At 34.6% G+C, this 22,850-nt stretch overlaps 1 protein-coding gene across 6 annotated transcripts in view; it reads right to left on the bottom strand.

Moving 5' to 3' along the window:
- Positions 1-22,850, bottom strand: part of LOC118270244 (protein Skeletor, isoforms B/C) — a 67,528-nt gene that overhangs the window by 42,250 nt on the left and 2,428 nt on the right. For 2 of the 6 annotated variants that reach the window (XM_035585707.2, XM_035585711.2), the window contains exon 1: positions 7,603-7,731. The exons of 1 other annotated variant lie outside the window; for it this stretch is intronic. The gene's annotated coding sequence lies outside the window, so the exon portion shown is untranslated. Of the gene's footprint in view, positions 1-7,602; positions 7,732-22,850 lie in introns of those variants that run through there. 3 more of the 6 variants (XM_035585712.2, XM_035585713.2, XM_035585710.2) reach the window with 2 other exon arrangements.

Genomic DNA, 22,850 nt, shown 5'->3' with positions numbered 1-22,850 from the left:
CGAGGAAATTAATGTAATTCAACTATGTCTGTGTGTCTGTCTGTTTCATAAGTTGCTGCTTCCAACAGTTGCAACTTACACAAGACACCAACCATGTAATAATTGCAGATCTATTGTAAGAAATTCGTAATAACGTTGTATAACTAGTTTTTGTTTGATAACCGTTTTTAATAACTGATTTTTGATGTAAGTAGTTATTTTTGTTATGTTATTTCCGGTGATAGGTAACTTAAAATCCGATCCGGAGCTGCGGACAACGTAAAAGGTTACCGGGGCTCCGGCTCAAAGCAGGAGAAGGAACGGGGTGGTTTTAGTCAGTAAGAGTCTGACACTCCCTCCCGCCTCACCCAAGGCGGGAAAAGTCATTGGATAATTTTACCCCCTCAAAAAGAAGGTAACTTAATATAGGTATTTGATTTTGCTTGGTCGATAATTTATTTAATTTATTGCTGTAATTAAATTATTCATTAAATTCGTTTTATCGTCTAGACATACTAAAATTGATTTATTTATAGAAAAACGTTGTACATTAATTTGAATAATGATATTTTACATATGTACCTAAATCAATTATAGTCCTGAATTAATTCATAAATAATTTAATTTAAATATCATAAAGACACTTTAATTCATGCGTTAGAACTTAGCATTGCACAAACAATCAGTAAAATAAACGTCAGCATTCGGTAAGAGTCTGACACTCTTTCTCGTCTCACCCAAGGCGGTAGAAAACATTGCATGATTTTCCCCCCTCAAAAAAGGCAGAAATATAGAATTTTAAATCAGGTAAAGTAGTACAAGGACATTGAAGGCCCATATTACCTACATAATTATTATAATGTACTTATTTCACAACCTATAAACAATCTTGCCAAAATAAAAAACAAAAGTTACTCAACAACAACGAAAAAAAAGAATAAATAAGCATAATGTCAAATTCATTCCGAATTCAAATTCAAATTCGAATGAAAGTTTCCCGCGTATGACGTCACGAGTGACGTAATTATTCGAACATCTACCACAACTATACATCTATACAATGTTACATTTATGATTAAATCGTAGTATTTCGCGTGGGAGTATATTATCTGTTGCTAGAACGACCTGTGACATTACTTCCTACGTACTGACAGTTTGGAGTGTGAAAATGATTTAACTTTGCCCTTTGTCGACAAAGAAATTCAGTTTAAATGCTTAAATAAATATTTACTAAATTGATCTGAATTGCCCAAAATAACCCCGCTTGATATGGATCCCACAGCAAAAACAATTTAATTTAATTTTTAACTTCGTGCTACGGTTATTGCCATTAATATTTTCCCGGGGACAGTTAACACATTAAACGCTATGGGGGGCAAAAGTGACCGGCGCTAGTGAAGAATTTGCCTTCAACAGATTTTTGATGGCAGTCAAAGTCTTAATGGGAAGAAGAGTGAATATTTTAGTGTTTTTGACCACTTGGATGACACACGTTTGAATAACATTTAGTTTTCATCTTTAAGAAATGGCAATCGAAACTCCAATTCAATGATGTCGACTATACTGCCAAATAACAATTATTAAGTAAACAATTTAAAATTGTCATACTTAACCTTTCAAATGCACTGCATAATTTGCATCGTTAGCGGAAGATTTGCCTTCTACAAACATCTGCTAGCATTCAAAAATTTAATCAAGCTAAAATTAATGTAAATGTTTGTTTGTTTGGATGTTTATCCGTCAATCACACTGAAACTACTGAACGGATTTTGGTGAAATTTAGTATACAGAATATGAGTTAACTTAGATGATAGGATTTTTATCCCACGGGAATGCGAACAAAGCCGCTGGCAGAAGCTAGTAAATAATATAGATATAAACTACATAACAGCTAAATCAAAATACAACCGGTCACCCGCACCTCTACACAAAATTAATTGTCTCGATTAAACACAAACAACTTTTACTAAACTACTGATAAATGTTACAAACCCCGCATGACGACTCTCCTACCGTTACATGTTATACATAACATAACATGTTACAGATAACATCACGACTATTATAGCCTAGAGGCATAAACAGAGATACACTTACTGCCGCATTTAGAGACATTTAATGATTACTTAAACTGTTCCTTAGTAACGATTTTGTTCCGAAAACAATTGCTAAGGACTGGGTTACCTTTAAATGACTCTGAGTATGGCAGTTATTATTTTAAGTAGGTACTTACTAACTGACTTTAAATATAATAATCTACTTAATATTTCTCCACGCCTGTGTTTTCTCCTACGGACGATTTACCGGGGCTCCGGCTCGTAAAGCAGGAGTAGGAACGGGGTGGTTTTTAGTCAGTAAGAGTCTGACGCTCCCTCTCGCCTCGCCCAAGCCGGGAAAAGTCAATGGACGATTTTCCCTCCTTAAAAAAGGTAAGCGTTTTCTCCTGTCATGGGTGCGGTAACAAATAGATGCAATAAAAATGTAGTTTAACACGAATTTAAATTTAAATATTTTATTCATTTTTAATCCCTAAATACTTCGTTTCAGCTTTGAACTAGACTCAACTGGACCAGCTGATTATTTTTTATAAACACTCTCTTCAAATAAATAAAATAATGCCTGACCTTTGACAATTTGGTACGTGCTCACTAGTTAAAATTAAAACTAATAACTCAAATGTCGTTGTGTGGGTGTAATGTAACTGTAAATACTTATATAATCGCTGCCTACGCCTTTGGGGAATAATAGGGCGTTATAATAAAATAATATTCAAACGTTACTATATTTGATATTTAATAAAGTAATTTTCAAATTAAAATTTAAATTATAGACATTACGTCAAAATTAGCTGTTAGCTTGGCTTGAAGCGGAGCTGCGGAGTACCTAGCGGGTTTACCGGGGCTCCAGGGTGAAAAGCAGGAGAAGGAACGGGGTGGTTTTTAGTCAGTAAGAGTCTGACACTCCCTCGCCTCGCCCAAGGCAAGAGAAGTCATTGGATGATTTTCCCCCCTTAATAAAAAGCATGGCTTGAAATTAATCGAGTACTTTATCAAACAGTTAATGACACTCTCGTTGATTAAGCACGGGTCGTAGGTTTGACTATCGACCAAGAGGTTTTGGATTCATTTTCTGGCTTGCCAAAGTATTCCACAAAAAATATGTTTTATGTTAAACGGTTTTAATGAATTCTATTCTACCAATCAAGCCTTTTCGTTTGATATCGATAATGGAGGTAGTTGTGGAAAGAAATAGATATTGTATGGTCATCAAGATTAAGAGTGCGTACCAAAAATATATGACTGCACGGTTGGTGCGGTGGCTGGGCAACTGGCTGCCGCGCAACGGGTAGCGGGTTCGATTCCCGCACGGAGCAACTCTTTGTGTGATCCACAAATTGTTGTTTCGGGTCTGGGTGTCATGTGTATGTGAACTTGTATGTTTGTAAACGCACCCACGACACAGGAGAAAATCCTAATGTGGGGCAACGTTTAAAAAAAAAAAAAAAAAAAAATGGAAAAATACCCTTGACCATAGTCACGCCTTTTAACCCCAAAGGGTTAGGCAGAGGTGTACATTACGGCATGTAGGGTCGCTATACAACTTACACCTACATGTAGCAGCAGTTTGTCCAGTATATGGATTTTCCATACTGCTACAAACTTCTAACTACTGGGAAAAGCATCCTTAAGCTCATAAATGGTAGAAAACTGGATACCTATGACAATTAATTTCTTTGTTTAACCAAAAGTGAGCTTACACAACAACTAGTCGAGAGTACATTGTCCTGTGCAGCATTCTCTCGTTAACAAAGATGTTTCAAAGGAAACAGTTGCAGCCTTGAGCGGTACTTACTTACTTATGTACCGAGTACATAAACTACCGAATTGTATGTACTTGTAGGTATTTATTTAATTATCATAGGGATGCTTGTAGAAGGATCAAAATTTAATATTTTTTCTGAAACCTGTAGTTCTTGGGTGTAGGTATACTTATTGTAACTTAATTTGAGGCTTGACTTTGATAGGTGAAAATTTCAATTTATCATTCTTGTGCGAGATTCCACTTTCATAAATCTATTAGCACAACTATCGCTATTTCTCACTGAGGTACTAGAAAAATAAGTTATACGTATGTGTGTCACGGTGTCACAAAACGAATTTAGATGTAAGTGTAGGGGAAAGTGGGGGAAACACGAACACCTAAGGGAAAATATAAATAAAACAGTGGAATCAAATCACAGAATGTTTTTAATTATTAAATTATAAACTTTACTTATCTAGCTAACGTATTACTAATCAACATCATTATTTTTTTAATAAAATATAACAAAATGACCGAAAAACAAAACCCTTAGTGTTCGGTTTTACCCAACTGATGTCGGGTAAAGCCGAACACCAAGTGGGGTAATCACGTACTAACATTACTAAGGTAAATTGTACTTTTTGGAACACAAGTATTTGCTGCTCTGCCAATGCTGAGTTTCTTGGTTTGAACATCGACTATAGCCCTTTTAAGATCATCTAAACTGTATTTAGTTTCAGTTTTTCTTTTATAATTACGGGGCAACTGAAACAATTTATTTGATGTTTACCATTATCAAAATCACCCGACAACATAATTTAGTGCCACAAAGAAATCAACATAGACTGGAAAACACTATACCCTATTTGCCAGTGGCTAGTTGGAAAAAAAATATGAACAGGGAACTAACAAAAAAAGGAGAGAGGAGTAATGCCGAACGTTCGAGATTACCCGACATGCAGCGTTCGCCTTTACCCCACCAGGTCGAAAAAAATAAAATGGAAAAAATATTTTAAGTTGTAAAACTTTTACCAAATGCGTCACTGTCATTTGAATGGTTTAGTATGTAAGTTTCCCTCTACGTAAAGGTTAAATAACTATTCTCAATAGAAATAAAGCTACACCAAGTTCAATTTATCAAAAACTTACATCGAAAACATTGAAAATATTAAAATTGACATACCTTGAAAAGTACGTGCGTCCGCGTCTCCCATGTCGTTGACTGGTACTGGTGGTGGCGTGATCTTTGAGTTACCGGCGAGTGATATACGGCTATATCTTTCTAACATATTAAAACTATTGGGTTCGGGTTTACCCCGCGTTCGCGTTTACCCCACTTTCCCCTAATTAATTAAAAATATCTTGACGTGTAAGTCACGTAAACGAAATATGTTAATATTTCGTTTCTTGCCAGCTTCTATTTTTCCTTAGAAATACAACCCGGGTATTTTCAAGGTCAGAGTGAATAGGTACTTTCTAAGTCTGTGTGCTCCATCTTCGGCCACATCTTCGCTTCGCCGTTCTGGCAGTAAGCGGGTTCGTGGCCAAATGCAGACTTATCAACGCTAAAAAAATTTTGGTATTAAATTACCTACACCATTTTCAAAACTATTATCTGCCTTATATTTTAGTACTTGAATAAGAGAACACTCACTGCTACCTAAATAAAAACGATACAAACACAAACGAGTGAATGATGCTGCGAACTCTACAGGCACCGCTCACTTTTTGATGACCATCTTCAAGGACAATGAGTAATGAGTGTGCACAGTCGACCATACCGTGAGTAATTAGCAAATAAACTGCCAGGTAATATTGGCTAAACAATTGAATTGGTTAAACAAACTACGCGTTAGTAAGGTACTTAATGAGGTTAATTGTAATGATGGGCATACAATTGGCTTTTTTTTCGAGTGGGACAAATCCGCACATCCTCCCAAAACTGCTGTGAGCCAGCCTCTACAGTAGATACAACTATGAAAACACCGGACATTAATGACTGTTTTGAATTCAACAACGAAATAGATCTGAAGAAACGACCTCATCTAGTTATTTTAGAGATTGACGTGTAAAGATGTTATTTTGTAAAAAATAATTTACCATTTATCAAGCAAGCCAAATTCTTCTTACCAGAGAAAATTATTGTATTTTTAATAACTTTAATTATAATTCTAAAATAAAAAAAAAAAGTAAAAAAAATTCTAAAATTAAAACAAGTTCTATAATTTTAAAACTAAATTTTTATGAAAACTCAGTTTCTACCCACGGGTTTACTCGCGTGACTTATCTAAGTGCGACTACCTACTGAGCAAGGACTTAGTGGTTCGATTCACTATACCTAATGTAACATTGTAAATATGCTTATCCCTTCGGTTATTTAAAGGCGAGATGTTATGTTATTATGAAAGAATAATATACACGAATAGAATGACTCTCTAGTCATTATATTCGTGTAAAGATATACGCTTAGAAACATATTGAGTAGGTAACTCAATGATGAAAACTGAAAACTCAAATATGTTGCCAAGCGTAAATCTCGAGAACAACTGAACCGATTTCGCTAATTGTTTTTTGTTAGTTTTGTTATATTATGTAGTTAGAAGGTTCTTATGTAAGAAAATATCAACAAAGACGGGTAGAAGAAATTCTGAGACTAGACTAAGATTACGGAGTCCACTAGTTTTAATATAATAAAATATACAAGACATTCGATGATGGTTCGACAATATAGTCAATGGAAAAACGTTATCTATTTAAATAAAAATCAAAAACAACATTTTCTAAACAAGAATTCATTGACGTATTCTAAATACAAAAATAATAGATTTTTTTACATAGCGGCGCCGTGTTCGGAGTTCAATCGTGTTTTATTCATTTTAAAATAAATGTGCAAACTTTTAATCTTACTAATGTAATTGTATATTTTTTATAACCTACTTATACATACTTATATTAATTTCCTCTTTTTTATTCACCTAATTCCACTCCGTATAGATAAACAAATAAAAAAGAAAGTACATTAATATGAATAAAAAAAATGCTAGACATATTTGTTCCTAAATGTGTCAAAAAAGGAACAGCGCTTGTAAAAGGTTTGCGTCCAAATTCTTACTGCAAACCGCCATATTGGCTACAAATGCTACTATCAGAAGTGAGTAACTAAAGTATTTTTATTTCAAAGAAAATACATGTAATTATTACTTTTGTATTTATTAAAGAAATTGTTAGTATGTGTATTTAATTTTTTTTAAATGTATCTTTATAATTTATTTTTAAACGTTTTTATTATTATTTTCAAATTACAAATTACTGTCAATATTTGCAAATATTATTTTCATTCATTTTAAAGTAAAAATCGTTAAGTATTATTTTTTATTTTGTGTGATTACAATTATTTTACTTTAAACGTTTTATTTGTAATGCAATATTATAAACTTACAAAGTAATATAATGTTTCAAGTCATAAATATTAATTATTTATATAATTTAAAGAATAAAAAATGGACTGAATTAACAAAAAGCTACATAATTGCCTGTACTCAAGACCGAGTGAAGTTCCCAATAAAATCACATTTATGAAACTTGTTTATGTCACAACACTGGCACGAAATAAACTTGTAATCCATAAAATCCAAATTCAAAAATCGAACATGCCACCGCACGAAAAAATCAATTCTTTTACTGGCAATTTTGTAGAATGTACGAGTATTTAAGGAAGAATTTATTTGAAAATTAAATTTAGAACGTGAACACCAGTTTACTTGTAACGGTTTTTTGTTAATTTTAAGCGGTTTTAGTGTGTATTAGTGGTTGTATGGTTACTTTGTGTTGGTGGTTGTCGTGTGGAGCGCAATACGCGCTTGCCGCGGCGCGGCCGGGTTCGTACTAAGCACTTTTGGCGGTGGAAGCGCTTTGAGGGAGATTTACCAGCTTTTTTGGGAGATTAAAAGTTTTTTGATGCACTTCTTCATTTCAGTATAGAGCTAGTTATTTATAACAATTCTTGGACAATGTATTTTACAAGTGAGGACGTCTAGAAGTCTGATTATAAAAGTATGTATTATTATTTTCATATTAATTTAGGCTAGGTAAAAATAAGCTAATTATTCCTAGTTACATATTAAGCAATCACTGACCCCATTTTTCAACACATATTATGTAACATAAGAAGGATATGGGATAAAATATAAATTATAAAAATAATAATCTTACACTGGATAGTGTAATAAACTAAAACAAAACTATAATAAAAACAATTTAGCAAAAAATAAATTAACAAAAAACTTAATATTTCCAACTCCCACTTATGTTCTGGCAACCCACCCTACTACGCCGCCCTGCGTAGCCGTAGACCCCGCCCGCTACGTCGCTACGACGCTACCGCGCTACGCGTCTACGCCATACGTATTATTATACACGTAGCGTATTATACGGTTTTTGTAATAATAATCGCGCTTGGCGGGAAGGGGTGGGCAGAGACCTCGCTGTCTTTATCAATTAACTGTAGTACAATGAAATGTTTCCGTGATCGTTTGTGATATCTCAGGTAGCGCGCGTACGGGGTTTGTAACGGCGATTTCATTATAAATGTTCCTGTGTAATGTACTGATAAGGTGAGTCAATTAATGTCGTTTTTGATGAATATAAATTAAGTTTTCGTATAAAATTTACGTTTTGTAAAAGGTACCTAATTATAGCTAATACACAAAATTACTAATATGTAAAAATAGACTTATTTTACTCACAGATTACAAAATCTAATATTCCTTGGAGTCACAGGAATGAGGAAATTCTTAGAAAATAAAATAAACCAGGAATCTCTGAACATTTATAAAACGACATAAACTCCAGTCGCACTATGTAAACTGTGGCGATTTCTAACCGTCTGAGATTGTGGAAAAATATCTAATACTTGACAGCATCCCTTGCCATTTTTCTCGCAACTGTATTTAAAATCAACATTACCGAATTACCCAATTCGGTAATGTTGATTTGATTAGATGACTAATTTTTATTTTAATGTCCGTCTTGTAGATTATTTTAAAACATTAGACACGTATATTTATTTTCTAACGAAAACAAATACTCATGAAGATATATCGATTTGAAATATCATGTGACTTTACTTCTAAATACTTTTTATACGTATTTTCTCCCACTCCTAAACTTTGATTCGTTTTATCTAAGTATTGTTATCTTTAACGACAAAAAAAAAGATATACGAGTCAAATTTTTCGTAACCTAACTGACGGACTAAATAGATTTTTAATTTTCATACCCTGTTATCACCCTATTGCGGTTATAAAATAAAATAAGTAAAAACCCGTTTTAACTAAATATACCATTCTAATTTTGTAGAAAAAGAAATCAGAGAATAGAAATATTGACTTAAAGATATTTTTAACCACACAACAATATAAACGTGGGATTAGATACAACTGTAAATATACCGAAACAGAGTGGGTGTACTATGGCATATTAACAAGTTAAATAAAATCTACACCTGCCCACGGCCCACGGTTTCTCAGAAATACAGGATTAGCGTTATTTATCGTGATTCCTGAGAGAAAAATGAGGGAAATGTATTAAAAGAATTATTTAAGATTTGTGTACAAGTACTTTTGAGTACTCATCTAAACAATGAAGGACTTGATAAAATATTTTGTTTTCGAGTGATTGCTAAAGAGCAGTAATTCACACATTATTTTTGTCATAAAGATATGTAAATTTAACAGTATCATTGGCTATGCTTTATTAGAAAGATAAAAGAAAAAACAGGTGGTATTTTAATACCGCCTGTTTTTTTAATACTTTTTTATATCAAAAGTTATTGTTCATTCTAAATGGAATGTTTAAATGTTACCTTACTCATAGAAATTACTGGTAGGATATAAAAAAACAGGCGGTATATTCTATAGACTTTTCTTTTAATCTTCCATTACAAGATACGAAGTGATTTACAGACAAACAAATACTAATTAAAGCTTGCTCTTTTATAAAAGAAAGGGTATTCTGAGATTTCAAGAAGTCAATTTTTGCACGCATTTCGGAAAATCGGACAATCTGGCTTTGAATGTCTACACATATTATACAATATAAAAAATCGTAAATCAAAAAGAAAAACTGTTAAACTATGGTTTACAGATTACTAACACAACAACATTTTGAGTTTGTAGCTTTAATTTAATCTTACATAGTTCGCACACAAAAGTAATTCGATATGACGTTACCAGATTAATAATACGCAAACGATCTTATTATAACGGAACCCTTGCTCAATCTCAATCACTATTAGAATTAAGTTCCAAGGTACGAAGGTATTGTGGACTGGACAGGCGACAACCAACAAGACAGATTACTGACACGACCGACACGAGGTGCAGCCCGCATTGTTCTACCAACCGGCTCTAAATGGGGTTACATCACGGATGACGGATGAATATAGCTGGGCTTTTTGTCTTATGATAAGTAGCTATAAGATTTGTTTTGCGGATTAGTCAAAGAGTTATAAAGATTTTTCGATGTTTTTGGTCGTAGAGTGCTGATTGCGGAGTCGAGATTGGTATCGGTTTAAGGTTAAGGTAAAACTTCTCAAAACCATGTAGTAAGTTCTCAAAATACCGTCAGTCTTTTTTTTCAGTGGAAATGTATACATAGTATATTTTATATTTAATTTTTGCATGAAACGTAGAACTTCTACCTACTTCGATTTTTCTATTTGAGTTGAAAGATCAACTGTTATACAAAATGTAAGTTACATTTTCTCTTTTAGTTTAGTGTATTTGTTCATTTAATGCGTCTTTGGTCATAGGTAGACACCTTTTAGTTCAGTGAATTTTTTATTCGCATAGCTATGTTTCAGAACTATGAAACACTTACCGATTCTAATGTTGGATTTTCAGTTTCTTTCTAAAAGACCAAACAAACCTAATCACTGACCAAGCGCATTCGGTGCTCTGTTAGGTTGGTTTATTCGAGCCGGCCAATCAGAGCTCCGAACGCGCTCTCGTTTCGATTACTGTAAACGTAAAGCAAACTCATACTAAGGGTACAGATTACCTACGCACCACCATACAAGAATGGCTCCCAACTTTTCATCAATATCCCAAAAGTCAATCACATTAGGTAGTTACAACAGAAAGTATAGTGCGAACTGATCGCCGTCTCAATTTAACATGCATTAAGGTAATCGTCGGCCATCCCCGCCGTTCGGGGGAGACGTAAATATTATCCTCTGGGGGAGCACCCCTAAGCCCCCAAGCCCCATAGCTCGAGGGGAAATCGTGGCGTTATTGTATTCTGCCGAGATGGGAGTTACGCGCCATAGTGCAAAGCGTAGATTAATTTGTTTAGACAAATTATTCGATATCATAATTTAATGTTTTGATGTTGATTCGTCGATGGAATGTGAGGTAGATTAGGGTATTTCGTATTTGTAAGTTATTACAGTTATAGATTATTAGCTTACTGTTTACGATTGACGGTTATAAACATATATTAGCTTGAAATATTGAACATTTTTGGTAAATTATAGGTATTCAGAAATGTGTATGTTTTTGTTTATGTGTCAAATGAAATCACTGCGACATTAAAAAAGTAACAAATGAAAAATATAATTTTAAAAGTAGAATTTTCTATTTTTCTAAAGCGCCATTGACATTTGACACATTCCATAGATACAAAACATTTAAAACTGGCGCGAAATTCTAGAGCGGGGCAAAACGAAAAACACTTGATAACTCGATGATCGATATAAACGGAGTATTTTAACAAAATCCGACAATTCCCTCGCTACACTGTTACGATAAAATACAAGAGGGGTTTTACTCTAAAATGGTGTTACGGACCCTCCGAACGTCACTCTTAAGTGGCGAAAACTAAACCCCGGCTCACAGCGTGAGGGAAATTCATTTGATTTGCCGTGACGAATGCTGAGGGCCGATTCACTTAGGAGGGCTTGAAGGCATCGCGTTACTGAATACTAGAGGGTGGTGTAAGTACGTAATACTTATAATAGTTGTAATGTATGACTTAATAGCTGGTAGTTATAGTTTTAGAAATGCATTAAGTATTGCACGATTCAATGAGGATTTAGACTCCCGGTTTTCATGATTGAGGGTGCTGGTTCAAAACCTACCAACGGCTACTTTCAGTGTGACTTTTTCCGACCTATTTTGTAAGATTAGACATCACTGACTATCAGTGAAGGAAAACATCATGAGGAAACCTAGGCTTATAATTTCTGATTATATCATTTTCTAAATGTGTGTCATACAATTGATTATTAAAACAATTAAATAATATATTATTATGATAGCTAATCACGGAAGTGTATTGGTCCACGGATCTCCGGACGGACTGGACCGAGGCTTGCCTTGATTCACGTCATATGGTTTAGAAGGTAACACAGGTTTCCTAGGTGAATTGTCTGATCCTGTCTAATAGATTTCAAAAAAGGAGGTTCTCAATTTAATTTTTTATTGTTTTAAGTATCTTTTAGGGCTTTTCTACCAGATATGACATGTGCTATGTAATGCTTAGCATGCTACGAAGATGTAATAACTAAGCTGTGAAACTACCTATGTGACCGTTTCCACATAGTATATTATTCTGTGCTGATACTAAGCACATCTTTGGTCTTCCAACAGAGATGTGCTAGGCTATGTTGCGCCTTCATTAATCTTTAGAATGAACGCTTGCCAATAATGTACTCCCAACATCGAATACAAAGCTATAATAAAAATGTCGACAACCATCAACCCTACTTTTAAAATTGATCGAATAGACACGGACGCACGCATGACGGACTTCATTACGCTTCCCGAAGGCAAATATGGAGGGAATGGGAAAGCGAAGGGGGTTTAATGAATGGTATCCAAGTATTGTACAACTAGACAACCCCTTGTTATGAATCTTTGATGCTTTTGAGGATTTAACAAAACGAACGGTAGCTAATTCCGATGTCAAACAGAATAACATTGCATAGGTAATTTAAAATATTAGCATATAAAGAATATTTAAATATGGAAGGCGGGGCGGGAAAAACTCGGCTCTGGGCTTGTAGCCCGCCCGCCATAAAAATGGTATAAATCATATATTATGTCCCGCATCGGACTTCTAAGTACGTATAAGCTTACAATGAGCATGAGATCAAATCACTTTAACACCAAACATATAGGAAACCCTGTTTTCAAAGGAAATGTCATAGAAATATTAAATAAACTATCGTAACAAAAGACGCAAGTCCAAAATGATAGCACCCTCTCTTTATATTTTAACTCGTTTCTTTTAGAACGCTACCGGTAATGCCATCTAGCGACAACTATGTAAGTGAACAGCTAATCAAGTAGCGACGGAGCATTCCGCGTTCACCTGAATGAGTTAGCAATTTATTCGCTTTATTTCCGATAGATGTCGCTGGCGAACTAATGGCGCAAGAAAATGAAAAGCACTTTGTCGCAGGGCGGGTCTCGCGTCGCGTCGATACAAATGATTGTCATATCCATTGCTGTGTTTCAAACGAAAGTTAGATTATTTTAACAAAGAAGAGAGGCAATGGATCACGAATTTTAGTCTTGATTATCGTTTTATTATCAGATGTAATAAAATTTTAATCGTTTACCGATTACTTTAATTTAATTTTCATGTAGCACAGTTGAGTCATGTTGTTTCATAGTACAGCCAGTACTAATCAGCTGATTGTATCGAAAGAATTGGAACAATTTTTTTTTTCTACCTAAATCGATTACCTATTTACACAGAAAAAAATAAAAACATTAATCATGATTAATTTTCATAGAAATTAAAGATCGGAGAATTCTGTATTAAGTAATATTTAATATAAGTGTACCTATAATATGAACAGGATAAGATTTCCCACTAATTTAGTGGACAACTAGACACTACCTACAAAAAAAAACACTAAATCTCTATCTACTTACCCGGGTAGTTGCATGCAGTATAGAACATTTAATAATTATTGTCTAATTTAAATACGTACAAGATTCTATCAAATTACATATACTTAATACTAAACAGCAGCTTAACTAAAAAGAATTAGGAACTAATAATGATCGAAGACATAAATGGTAGACTACCTAGGCTACCTACAGGCTTTGGTAGGTAACTAGACTGCTTGCACTGAATAACATGTAGGTAGTATTTTTGATGAAAAATACTTTGTAAAAATTTATAATCTATGTACTTGCATGATAAAAATCGGGGAGCACAGAAACAATAGTTTCTTCATGGTCCGCAACGCGCTTGTGATATTTCGCTCGTTCGTGTGTACTTAGACTATGATGGAGATGTGATATTATAAAATAAAAAATATTCTAAGTTAGGACTTTAACTGTATCAAATACTTTTCCCAACTCTTCACTCAGCACACAGCTCAGTCAGCATTCAAACTGCAATCCCTCGATCGACAAAGTAGGCTGATAGTGGCAGTGGTACCTACGCAAACTACCGTCTCTGATTGCCTTCTTCTGATTGGTTCTCTATCAGATTTACTGACCCAAAGAACCTCCTCTCAAGTTTTATTTTACTCAAACGAATGTGATACATCGAACCACAAAGTTAACACATTGAACGCCGTGGTGGTCACCGGTGACCGACGTTAGCGGAGGATTTGCCTTCAACAGTTTTCTATTGGCAGTCAAACACTTAAAGGGTATATCCATTTACGGTATAGTAATATCAATAACTGTGATTGAACACACATATAAAAAGACAATGACCACTTTTTTTTCGCACAATGCCTGAAGCCATACCCACATCAACACATAAAAAAACATTGTTCGCTTAATTAACAATTGTTAAACAAAGCGTTATATAAAAAAAAAAACTAGTTTCGAAAACCGGTTGTTAACTGAAATAACGTTATAACGTTATAACAGTTATTTATTAGTGTGTCGAAGCATAAATTAGGGAACAGACGATGTTATCTGTGGTTTACAAAATGCTGACCGCGCCGTCTCCCATTGAGTCAGCGAGCGCATGCGTGATGCGTCATCTTATAGTTGCAAGCAAGATCATCATAATATTATAATCTTGAACGACAATAAAATAAGGAACTAATTACAAAATAATGTACTTAAGTAAATGCAGTATTCTTTGCTGTTTTTCAAAAATAACAGCGCCTCACGGCGGTCGTATTAATTAGGTTTTTTTTGAGGGGGGAAAATCATCCAATGACTTTTCCCGCCTTAGGTGAGGCGGGAGGGAGTGTCAGACTCTTACTGACTAAAAACCACCTTCCTTCTCCTGCTTTGAGCCGGAGCCCCGGTAACCTTTTACGTTGTCCGCAACTTCGGAATATTAATTAGGTTTTGTTATAATATTTACAACAGTTGCAATTTTAAATATAACTTTGCGAGTCACGGCAGTTAATTGCAGTTTGTGTGGCTTGCATTGTTTTTAACCCCCGACGCAAAAAGAGGGGTGTTATAAGTTTGACGTGTCTGTCTGTCTGTCTGTCTGTCTGTCTGTCTGTCTGTCTGTCTGTCTGTCTGTCTGTCTGTCTGTCTGTCTGTGGCATCATAACTCCCGAACGGATGCAGTGATTTCAATTTAGTTTTTTTTGTATGAAAGGGGACTTATGTGCGAGTGTTCTTAGACATGTTTGATGAAAATCGGTTGAGCCATTTTAAAGTTATGGGCGGTGAAAGTGGGGAGATTAGCCGAAGGTCTGCAAATATACTGGGATGGGGTCTCAAATTAAACCGCACTGAAAGAATATATTGAAAGATATATTTTTTTTCGTATTAACAAAACTAAAAAATTAAATAAAAAATAAAAAAAATAAATTAAAAATTTAATAACAAAAATATAAAATTTTTAATTTAACGTTTTATTATAAACAAAAAATCTGGCACCAATGTAATCTTTAGCCTACTTATAGAAACAAAAACTAGTAATTAATAAGTAAAAAAAAATTAAAGCGAACAAGCTTGACCTTAGATGTAATCTTTACCTTAACAAAAATCGAAATTATAGTAAGTATATGTAATATACTAAGCCTAACTTAACCTAACTTACCTATAAAAAGTATAAAATAAAAAATTAAATTAAAAATTTAAAAAACCCCCGACAAAAAACTTAATTTCCCTTTAAAAAGTAAAAAATAATAAAAGAAACTTAATCTTAAAGTACCTAAGAATGTACTAATAATTCTAAAAAAAATACGTCTCGTTGGGGGACCGCATGAATACGGACTGCACACCGCCGCCCGCGCCGCTATATTTCTATTTTCTGCGTTATAGTTAAGTACTTAAACATCAATTTACTTTAATGTTAACACCAAGCATGTGATACTTATGAACAAATCGTAGATAAGTAAGAAATAATTAGGAGCGGTCCCCCAACGAGACGTATTTTTTTTTAGAATTATTAGTACATTCTTAGGTACTTTAAGATTAAGTTTCTTTTATTATTTTTTACTTTTTAAAGGGAAATTAAGTTTTTTGTCGGGGGTTTTTTAAATTTTTTTGTTGCATACTTTAGGTGTAGGTAGTATCCTGTGGTATAAGTGCACAAGGTGACCTTTTAGTTGTCATAAATAAAAACCTATTCCCAGGAAGTATACGTAGGTAGTAAATAAATAACTAACGCAAACAATAAATTGAAATCCAATCATAAAATAATTGAGTTTGTATTTTGCATAGGTACCTAAATAGATTTTTAATTATTTTAAACTAGTTACTTCCGCGGTTTCACCCGGTCTGCTCGGCTCCTTTTGATCTAGATATAGCCTATAGCCATTCTCGATAAATTCACTATTCAACACAACAATAATTATTCAAATCGGAGCAGTAGTTCCGTTACGTTTCAAACAAACAAACTCTTCTCTGTTTTTGAATGACTCTTAAGACTCTAATGAAGAGTTTCTGAATGACTCTATATTCATAGTAACCGAAAAGACCGCAGATATGATCTAAAAGTCAATATTTAGGTCAAACAAATGCATTTTCGATTTGCATACCTACTTACATACGGTTCTTACCTTGTACTTAAGTACGACAGATAATAAAAATTTACAAACAAAGGAGGCCTTGCAACCAATCCGAAGTTCAATAAAGATTGTCTCTTTGTGTTCTGCCATCTTGAAAACTGCTGAACCGATTCAATAACTTATCATTGTGACAATGAGGACATGGAAACTGGGTGATTTTTAAACAGTTGTACGCTTTGTACCTTCTCGACTTGCTAACATAACAATCGATTGTTTCCATTCAAGTTGTAATCGGATTACATTGCAAGTTGCAAGTTTACACCATGCCGGTTATTAAAAATAAGGACTTTGCTCTTTAACTTATTTTGTAAGGACTGAAATAATACCTAACCTTTAATCTTGAAGTTCATTAAAATCATACCTCTTGGTAATTGAAATTGAAGTATTAAATCCTCAATATTTGAGGTTTTTTTAAGGGGCGAAAATCATCCAATTTCTACTGTGGCCTTGGGCAAGGCTAGAGAGAGTCTCAGACTCTTACTGATTAAAAACCACCCTGGTCCTACTACTACTTTCTGAGTCGGAGCCCCGGTAAATTCGCTAGGTAGTCCGCAGCTCCGGAAATATTTGAGGTCTAAGTACCTAATTATTTTTCTAACCGTAGCTCCATACTTTTTAGTAGCTAACTAACATGTAACATCAAAACCTATGTTTTTTTTTTAATCTAGGTCATTTTAACGATAGGTCTGTTCAGCTTAGCTAAGGAACACAGGCAGATGTTGGGACTTGGGCCTTTAATATAAACAAACAAATCCAGACGAAATACCATATAGTGGAGAGTGGAGTGCAGTCACAGAACACACATGTGGTCAAAACGTCTGTTCTCGTTGCAAATATGTTAGTTCATAGTTTATTTATAGCAGGACAGTGGCTGTTTGTGCTCGGGACACGGTGTCACCCTCGACATGATGTTATGCATTAGACACGTCATTTGAGGAATCTGTCAACAGCATTCCTATGTACTATGTACTGTACCTATACCGTCTACGTAACAAGCGTGAGAGTATCAGTACGTGATGCTGGGCACGGTACTTAGGTCGGGAAATATGGAGTTGAGAATGTTTTTGTCGGAAAAATTGTGAGACCTTTTTATGGTACAAGCCGGTAAACGAGCGTACGGATCACCTGATGGTAAGCAATCGCCGTCGCCCATGGACATTTGAAACACCAGAGGCGTTACAATTGCGTTGTCGGCCTTTTGGAGGTTAGGAATTTTAAGGTTGTTTGAGAATCGGGGATAGGGAAGATTGTGAAGGGGGAAAAGGGGCTCCGGAAATCTCACTTACATAACTAAACACAACGCAAGCGTTTTTTCACGTCGGTGTTCTGTAAGGCCGTGGTATTACTCCGGTCGAGCCGACCTATTCTGGCCGAAGCATGGTTCTCCCACACTTCTGCACACGGTTACCATATTCTAACTTGTACATCAGCAACACTAGAGACATCGCCAGTGCGCTGTTAAGCACGTAGGGTATCTTTTTAATGAGATAACTAATTATGGGAAGTCGTCCTCATGAAAATGAGCTAGATAGGTAGGTACCTACATTTTTCGTTTTGTACCTAAAACAATGTATCTTCTCCTAATTACAACGCTGTAAACATCGACCAGTTAACTTGCACAATGGACAATAACCAGAAAAGGCTCGTCCAAAGGATTGTTTGTTGTTGAAACAATAAATAAATCACAATTTCCAAGAAATTGTGAATGAAGCTAATTCTGTAATGTTTCAGAAAATGATTCATTAATAGCCCTCGTTCGTTGTACTTGGGAATTCTTTGTTGAAAACTTTAATTTTAAACCAAATGCGGTAAATATTTTGGAGAGGCCGTAAGTATGTCGTCATGGTGTTTGCCATAACAGGACTTGCTTATTCATAAAAGTTTATTATGCCATTGACATTTTAGTGAACAATGTGGCAATAAGTAGGCACGTATTTCCCGAATAAGTTGGTAAGGTATGAATACATGTAAACATTCCATAAACAATAATAGTCATCTGATGCACTGTACCTACTTTATTAAATTTTTATAATAAGTATTGTGAGACATACTAAATTAACTAAAAACATACAGCGACGTCGCCGCGTCTGCGCACACTGCTCAAGATGAAGAGTTCCCCTGTGACACGAAACTAGTAGAGCTTTTCTCCATAAATGTTCGTGAGTAAACCGTGATTTTTTATTTACACTTATTAAATCTCCAAATTAGAACGAAACGATACCTTTTTTTTTAATAAATTCAAACATTTTTTTTATATTTTCATATCTCATTTGGTACAGCAATAGTAGGTAGAGGTAACTTTGTAATAAAAAATAAAACAAAAATAAAATAAACTTTTATTAACAAAAAAAAAAAAAACAGTCACCCAGTCTGATGTAACACAGTGTTGCAATGATTGTTACAAATTCATTTTAAACTAGTATGCCATCACAGATAAGGCAGGATATGGACCTTTTGTCATAATAATTGTGTTATCTAAACTCATTTCGTGGAAGACAATCGAGCTATCATGTAATTAGCGCGTACTAGTTACTTCATAGTGAAATCTGCTTTGAGTCTGACTATCCGCAGATTGCTTCCTAGAACCGATAGATAAATACACGCTGAGGTAGGTACACATTTGCGTGACATACATAATCACACATACATAAAGCGAGTTATGTACCTACCTCAGTAGTTTTACAAAATACTGTAGAGACAATATTGTTTTCTTTCATCTGCTCCTTATGTGCCTACTGCTGTTCAATAAGAACTTCAAATTTTTGCCCAGCAACGTTTAGCGGAGGCGTCTTCTTTGGGTAATCTACAACTTGTTGTTCCGGGTCTGGGTGTCATGTGCATGTGAAATTATCTGTTTGTAAACTCCCCCATGGCCCAGGAGAAAACATTAGTGTGGAGTGGGGTAATGTTTAAAAAAAAACAAAGGAAAAATAGTGCGCAATAAAATAAATAATATTGATATGATCGTAAACAGATGGTTGATTTTTCCTCCGTAAGTACTAACAACTAACATTTTATTATTTGCAATACAGTAGCTCGGTGCTGTATCTCATTGACTCACTGTCAAGGCTGAAATTATTATTGTGAATCAGCAAATGTAGAGCAAAACTAGTTGGCCATGATCCCTGGCCGTTGGCGGACAAATCTATAAAAAATAAAACAAATTACTCTCTGCCGACCAAAGCCGACAGATGTCATAAATTACTGGAGACGTACAAGAAAACTGCATCTTAATTTTAGTGTAAGAAGACGCAAATTGATTTGCAGTTTGCTTTTTTTCTCGGATTCTCGGCTTACCACAGTTTCTACAAACAAATCTATCTATCATTGATCAACGATCGTTTATTGAATGCAAAGATAAATCTTTATAATACATTAAAACAGTAATTTATAAAATATAGCCGTTAATTTTCGTGACTGACCGATAACAAAACAGGATAACGCATTACTAAACTTGATGTGTGCTAAATATTATGTTCAATCCATTATCTAATTGAATAAAAATGACACATCTCTATCTCCGTGAAAAATAACGAAAGGTTATTCAAATAACTGTTATTGACTACCTGTTATCGATCGCGTAGAGTGGTTCGCGTTTAAAGTTATCGATAAATAAACGTTTACCGTTGCCACTATGGACGCAATTAGTTATAACATGTAAAAATTCTTACCACGCTATTTAGTAAAATCATATTAGTCCTCTATAGGAAATAGTTTCATAATGTTTAATGATATTTTTTTTAACGTGCTTGCCTATTTTACTATGCATTTGAATTTCTAGGAACATTGTAATTATAGACCTTTGCAATTTAAGTGACACAATTAAAAATAATTAATTGTCGTGAGTACTTCACTATCGTACTTAATTATAAATAAAAAATCATAATGTATTAAATTTCCAAATTATAATTTATTTATGTTGATATTTGTTAGAAACTAGACCACAGCCCACGACTGCAGCAAAAAGTTTTGCAATAAACATGAGCACAATCCTGTCGCCGCCCACACAGCGCGGGGGACATGCGTTGTAGTGCTAACAGGACATTCTGCTAAACGTACCGAGTTCTAGAAACAGTTTAAACTTTGAATGTCACTGAATCTGACAATGTTGAAGTGGAATTGTTATAGGTGCCTAGAATAAATTGTTTAGAGAGTATTCCTACTGCAATTCGTTTTAAAGTTGGTTTTAATTAACTTGACCTATTTTAGAAAAGTACAATGAAAGACCGTTTGTCTGTTTACAATTAGAACAGTAGTGTTTAACAAAGCTACATTGCTAGTATGAGTACTAATCCATTCTGCCACGTTACGTGTAGTCACCGCAAACAAGGACTCAGTTCGTAGAGTGACACATTTTATGTGGGAGAGAGGAATGTCGCTCGGAGTCGGGATAGATTGCCACTATAACGGCTAATTACTCGCCATCGCAAAAACTGCGCTAATCGAATCAAATAATTGCTGCCAGTTGACACCAGTTGACTCAAAATTGTGTTGTTTTCCCTGTTTTTTGGCTGTTGTCATGAGGATTTGGGTGGGTCTAGTTTGGTGGTAATGTGGTTTTATTGAAAACTTTGCTACAAAAACCATTATTCGGCTGCTTATCTTCGTACTGTCGAGTAGGAAAAATTATTTCCTGAGGATTTAGCCAGTGTCCTTAAATTCGTGTGAAAAATATTCATTTATTTTAAAAAGTAGGTATAGACTTATGAATGTTAGATTACCAATTACAATAATGAAGAGCGTGAGTGATATTGATGACTATCGTTAAAATGATCAGCAGACATACTCATTATTTTTTAGAAAGTTCAAACAAGGCCTAAGTTAAAAAGCCCGCCAATTCAGCTCACAAACAAATGGGGTTATATAAATAAAACCGGTCACTGCCCATTACCACCCAAAAAGCTTAAGTTCGTTTTTTATTTAGTTAAATATGCGTTCAGTCATAAAGTCGACACGAGTACACGACTGCTCATCAATGACATGGCGCGAGTACAGTATAAGCAACATTTTTACGTCCTCCTTACAGCCAGTAGCGAGATTTTACGAGCAGAGGTTAACAAGAGCTCAGAAATAGGACCGAGGTGAATGGTCGCACAACCGTTTATTATTCGCTCATAAAAATAATATCTGCCGAATTTACTCGCTGCAGGAAGTGATGTGAGTGTTTCCTCGAAATGTGGGTTATGTTCACACTTTTTGTGATTGTGCGCTGGATAGCGATCTAAGTGCTGTGATTGATTAATGCTGGCTTCCATTTGATGTTTCGTATATACTTTTAAATAAATAAACTTATTGTTGAATTACTAAAAGGATCAAAGTAACACAATACACATGTCCATTTTCCAATAGATCATACCTACCACTGCCACTAGAACAATGGCTAAAAATACTCTAAACGTAAAATCTAAATCTGTACTTCGATAAAGTTAAAGTTTCCCTTCCACAGTTTCAAAGAGAACAGGCACACGTATAAATTCAATTTCACAGTAAATCAAAGTTTGCGTCTCAAGTTGAAAGAATAATGAGTGGCTCGTGGGCGGCGCCGGCACACACTTCAGCTTTTCGAATTAATTTTGCGAAATTTTAAAATTTTATTTTCGAAATGGAACATGTGAATGCCCTTAACGATACAGCGGAAATGTTCAGTTCCTTATGTCATGATTGTCATGCATATTCTTGTATTCACGCAATTTTACGACATAAACATTGAATGTTTTCAATTATCATAAAAAAATTAAACTTTTTAAAAGCACTTTGTCGATAAAAAGTGCTTAATAATAGTGACGTGCTTATTATCGATAACTATCTCTTTATCATTACCAAATAAATTTTAAGTGTATTGAAAGTCGAATTTAATGAATGGCTACATTATAATACGACAAAATTGGGTATCAATGTAATCGGATTGCCTTGCCGATAGCAATGTTGGCGAAGATCTTTACAAAAGGTGAACCTCACTTCGACCTCGTTACCTAAGTATGGATCTTAAAGGTCTGTCTGGTTTCAGTTACCAAGTTGGTTTTTTCCACGTCTTTTTATGTTCCGATTGGTTTCTTAA

This window comes from Spodoptera frugiperda, chromosome 13, assembly GCF_023101765.2.
Source record: "Spodoptera frugiperda isolate SF20-4 chromosome 13, AGI-APGP_CSIRO_Sfru_2.0, whole genome shotgun sequence".
Taxonomy (NCBI): Eukaryota; Metazoa; Arthropoda; class Insecta; order Lepidoptera; family Noctuidae; genus Spodoptera; species Spodoptera frugiperda.
Note: the sequence above shows the minus strand (reverse complement) of the source record. Positions and strands in the feature narration are given on the sequence as shown.